Here is a 6,072-nt window from a genome sequence, read left to right as displayed (position 1 = left end):
TACCATGGACTTATGACAGTTTCTCAATGACAGCTAGAACATCTTCAAACTCAAGACTGCTTAGGCCTCTTCCATAAGCTCCATTGTCTCCAAGCTTCGCATATCGCCTTAATTCATTGTGGGTTTAAAACATGAGATACCAAAGCAGCATGGTGTAATGCTTTATTTGCACAGACTATAGAGGAACAGAGATAGTTTGCCTTTAAATTGACTTTTAGTATGATAATAACAATAATTGTGAGACAAATTACAATTGGTCTATTTTATTTTATTCATTACAGTATGTATTTGTTTTTGTATTGAAATTCCAGCTCTTAATTTAAGCAGCTATAAGGTCACTATGGCCACTTTACCCTAGCAACAAGTCAGCGGATTTAATCAGAACCTGGAAGATCAACAGGAGTGGGCCTGAACAGAAAGATAATTAATAAAAAGTAACAATTTACAATAAAACTGTAGCCCCACAGAGCAAAAGATGTTTGGCTAACAGGGAAATCAAGAAATAGAAAGGAGAAAAAGACAATTAATTAAAAAAACTATAAAAATACAAAATGAAGACTAATTGCAAAGTTGCTAATAACAGCACATTCTATAACATACTTAAAGATGAACTATTCATATTTTAGTCATGCATTTGAATATCAGGCTTTTATGGTTTATTTGCAGATTGTATGTTGGAGAATTGAGGACATTTTTAAGACACTATGGGAAATTTTAACTCATACAACAGCCTCATAACTTACTATGTCACATGCAACACCTCTGACCAGAAAAGCAAAAAAACCATGTAAATAAGCTTACTTAGGCTATACTAGCCATAAAGTCAGCACCCTTGTGGGGAATTACTTTGGATTCAGCTTCTTTAGAAATGGGATGTTACACAGAGTTGTTACGTGACCGTAAGCAAATGCTCATGGCACACAGCATATAAATTGTAGCTCCTTGTGAACTGAAAATCATCCCATTTTGAAATTTCAGAGGACTGCAGGTCTAATCTCTAACCAATAAAGAAAATGAGCACAATCGAGATATTTGAGTTTCCAGACATGAAGGGAGATTCTCACTCCTTAACTGCTGATACTCCTGACTTGGCACTAGTTGGTTTCCTGAAGAGAGCGCAATCCTTAAGAGTCATTGGGGAGCCCTGGATTGTGTTTACTGATCTCAAATACAAGGGAAAGTATGCTGTCTTCAAGGAAGGGATCTACAGCTCAATTCCAGGCTTCAGCAAGTCAATCTGCTCCACTCGAATTGTTAAAGGAGGCTTATATGAGCCTAAGATCACTGTATATGAACATATCAACTATCTTGGCCGAGCTCAAGCTCTAGGAAAAGATGCAGATTCACTGAAAACATACGCAATGGAAAATATGATTTCTTCCCACAAAGTTGACAAAGGAGCTTGGGTCCTATATCAGGGTGAATTTTTCACAGGTAATACAATGGTCACCATCGCTGGTGATGCTGTGCCTGACTATACCAAAATTGGCTGGAGCGATAAAGTAAACTCTGTGAAAGCCATAACAGCCTATCAAACCTATCAAACTGTAGTTTAATTCTACAGCTGTCCAAGTGTCACTTAACCCTAAGTCAATGAAACACACTGTGATGATTTGCTGCAGTCATCATTCTCCCGCACAGAACTAATCAAGTCACTTCTATCCTTCTCTGTTTCCTGTGATTGACGGCAATTTGACAATGATGAACTATGACCCACATCATTCAAACTTCTCTGGGACTAAAAATTCATGAAGACATGCTAAGATATGAATTAATATGAATTAATAATTCATATTGTGTTCTGCTTGATTCTAATTATTTGCTTTTTTATATTTGATAATAATAAATTATTCTATGCATTATCCCTTTTGTTTCCATGTGTCAGTGGCGTGTGTCTGATACTAGGAGAGAGATACTATATAGGTTAATACCAACAAGGGGGTGATGATAAAACTAGCGTTGTGTGTTGTTGTGTCAGTAGTATTAGGGAGACTTTACATAAAAGACTGGTAACCTGCAGCCCCTTTTTAATGCAGTTTGACAACAACCCCCAAAATCCCATTTTCAGCAGTAGGATATCAGGGCTCTGGGAATTGTAGCTCATCATTAACAGGCCCAATGATAACCAAAGGTCAAACATATACATTAAAATATCTGAGTGTTAATGGCTTCAATTTTACAAATGAAAATGTAATCTCTAATGTACACCAAAACTTATCATAGCTAATAAATATATGTCAGCTCCAGCAGTACAAGTAGTATGGGCTGAGTAACTTGGGCAGTTTGGGGTTGTATGCAGAGTAAATGCTTTTAAAGTTGCTAGTATGATGCCCAGGTACTAGCAGGTATTTTCAATCTGTGACCTAGTATTCCTGGTCTATAACTCCCATTATCCCCCCTGCCAGTTGATAAATGTTATATTGGGATTTGTGGTGGCAGCAACCAAGGCACGTTTTTTTTTTTTTTTTTTTTTTCATGTTAAATCTCTTTTTATTAAGTTTTCAATATCAAAAAGTATCAGGGGTACAGAAGATGAAGAAGGGGGGGGATACAAAGAAAAAGACAAAAAGAAAGAAAAAGTTTTCCACACCTACAAGAAAATGTTTTTCAACAATATTTAACAGAATATTACATAAGCCGTTGTGTTACATGACAGATATGTAAATTGTAAGTTACTCATATAGTTGAACAAGGTGTTTTTAAACCCTCTCTTTAAATCTTAATTTGTAGCAAAACTAAAGGCATACATACATACATATAAAGAATGGAAAATACAGCTGCTAAACAATATCAGCAACTACATCTATGAGGAGTATGAAACAGTTTTAGGTCTCTGACTATGAGAAAACTTCGATCAGCAACGAGGAAGAATCACATGTGTAAGAAAACTCAGCAATTCAAACTACTCTATTTGGGGAAGTAAGTAATAAAGGGCTTGACATTCCCAGGACTAATGAAACAATTTAACACTAGTAGTATGGCACTTTTTTGAAAAACATATCAAAGTTTAACAGAGACAAAAAAAAGTTGCACATTTTTGGTTTCTGATTGGGTTAATGCAATTCAGCCATGGTAGAGACTCACAATGTAAAAATTTTCACAGAATTGTTGTCTGCATCCTTTAAATAGCAACTGCCACAACTTCTATACGATGCCCCAATCCAAATTAGTATTTATTTTGCCAAGTCATCAAGATGTGGATCACATATGGAGATGTAGTCACATTGGAGTGCTAATGTGTGCAGGCTCAAAAATGGCATTGACATCCATTCAGCACAGTCAGTTGTTGCTATAGACTCAAGCAGCTGAGGAAACCCTGGAATTATCAGCAGGATAAAAATGATGGTAATTCTTGGGTTTCCTTGTGCCCATGTGTGCAATTGCATAGGGTTCACAAGAGCAGGTTTAAGAGTTGCATTTGGCCTTGCCATAAGTTGTTAAGGAGCATACATGGATTTAGATAACTGCCTGTATCCATTGTAATGTATCTCATTACTTTGAATCTTTGTATTGAATCTTACCGATTTGTAAATATAAACTGACCAAGAAAAACTTACATTACAATTGCACTACATAAAGTGAATGTTAAGGGGTTATTTATCAAAATCCGAATTTTTCTGATGCTTTAAATAAAAAAAATCCAACAAAACTAGAATCCAGAATTGCCCTTATTTACCAATAAAAAAAATCAGATTGGGAAAAAACACAACTTTTTTGGATTGTCTTGCAAATACAGTATACAGAATTTTTCACGTTTGACGCCCGAAAACCACGAAAACTTTGAGTTTTCGTGGAAAAACCAGCATCAAACCCCCAAAACTTTTCGTGAAGGTTAAAAAATTTTCAGATGGTTAAGGGGACATCTGTCATTGACTTTTACATGAATTCGGCAGGTTTTAGATGGTGTGTTTTTGGATTCGGACTTGGAAAAGCTTCAGGGCATAATAAATTGAAAAAAGTTGTGTCTTTTCTTTAACTTAACTTTTTCGAGTTTTCAGTGTCAAAATGGATGCAGTGAAAAAATTGTGCCTTAATAAATAACCCCCTTAGTGTGCACATTGGTAAACTGCACAAGTTTTACTTGGCAATTTGTGCCTGAACTGAGTCACTTCCAGTACGTTGATGCCCATGGGTTCAAAGAAATTAGCCTGTAGTGATCTGTGAGTTGATCCACAGGTTTACCGTCAGTTGGGTGTGGGCCCAGGTGTCAGTGAGCTCTCCTGTTTCTAAACATTTGGCCTAAGGGTTTTTGGTGGGCCCCTGGTGTCCCAGTCTGATACTGGGGTACGGTTTGGATGTGGCTCCTAAAATGGCAAAGTTTTGCAGGTAAGTTGGGTGTGGGTTAAAGTTTTGTGAGTTAGAGTCAAGTAAAGTTTGAGTTTTTCCTGGCCCACACCACTATAAGACTGTGAGTAACTGGGTGCAAGTCCTAGGCAGATGTTAATTGCATGGTTCCATTGGGTTTGCGGGACCTGTACTTTTATGCAATTGTATGCAATTATTTCAGGTCAGTCAAGTCAGTCGCCAACTTCTATCCTCATTCACTGAAGATCATATCACAGAGGAGATGTGAACTGAAGACCCAGTTAACCAGCATAAACCAGTAAGTTATACGTTACTGACACTGAATCTTTCTTTTGTTTCTTTTAACTTTTGTTTGTTTTAAAAGAGGGTAATACAACAGCAAAGCCATAGATTTCAGATTAGAAAATCATGTGTATGGGGTGCCGTTCATCCCAAATACATTCTATATACAAAATTATCCCTAGTGCACAGAATGAATGTCTCTCAGGGTACATAAATATTTGTGCCCCTATACACAGATACAAAATATACAAAATACATATTCCTATTAAAGAATGAGAATACAAACTATCATAATGATAATGATCATAATGATAATAATCATATAAATGATCAATTCCACATCTCTGGCTAAACCTATTGTGTAGTAGTATACAAAGCTTATTACTGACTCTGAGAGTTTGTCAGATGCTAGTGAGGGGCTATTAGGCCTATTATAATGATGGGTTAGGTTGCAGGATAATAAGTGTGATAAACTGCTTGGCTAGTGGTGGCTTAAATTATTCTGCTGTTTTAGTTCAGGTAAAGCAGCCAGACAAGCACAGTAACTTCTGGTACATTTATTACAATATGGCAGGTTGGTGTGGCCTGCTCCATAATTGCTCTCATCTTAGACAGGAAACAGGAATATGAATCATAGGACAATGGCAAAACATCAGAAAATGCCCTTAACCAAAATGTCCACACGAGCAGATCAATATGAAATAGCATATCACCTAAAATTATCATATTTCTGTTTTGCATGCTTTTCTTTTTCTAGAATAATAATCAGGTTTTTTAACCACAACATCATTATATTTCACAGCCATTTGTAAGAACTTCCAATCAAAGGAAAACTATACCCCCAAAATTAATACTTAAGTAACAGATAGTTTATATCAAATTAAGTGGCATATTGAATAATCTTACCAAGCTGGTATATATATATTTAAGTAAATATTGCACTTTTACATCTATTAACTCATGTTTGAAAACAGCTGACTCAATAGTGCAGATGTCCTTTTTTCCTGTAGACTATTGCTACATAATTAATGATTAAACAAATTAATTAATTAATGGGATGCTCATTGTTGTAGTCAAATGCCCATACAGTGCAGATCACAATCAACCATGGTCAGTTAACTGACTGCAAATGTTTTCCAAATTTCCCTTTAACATTACAAGATGGGTGGTGAGGTCATGGATAATCTCATGTGTACAATCGTAATCTTCAGATTTTGTATTCTGTTCAGGGCTCTGCTGAGCAACCAAGGATAGAGCCATTATGTGATGAACTCATGAGATCTAAGGTGGCAATGATATTAATAAAAGGTAATGTTCCTGTGTCACCCTTGCTTCCTTTCTACTACAGAATTATTCCTCTATCTGCATTACTGCTTTACATGCGAACATATATTTGCTGTTGTTTTTTAATTTTTTTTTTGATCATTGTCTTTTACTTATGGGATTGATTATCCAGAAATAGTCTATAAATAGTCTATATTAATA

This window comes from Xenopus laevis, chromosome 1S, assembly GCF_017654675.1.
Source record: "Xenopus laevis strain J_2021 chromosome 1S, Xenopus_laevis_v10.1, whole genome shotgun sequence".
Lineage (NCBI taxonomy): Eukaryota > Metazoa > Chordata > Amphibia > Anura > Pipidae > Xenopus > Xenopus laevis.
The sequence above is the reverse complement of the archived record's forward strand: the minus strand, read 5'-3'. Positions refer to the sequence as shown.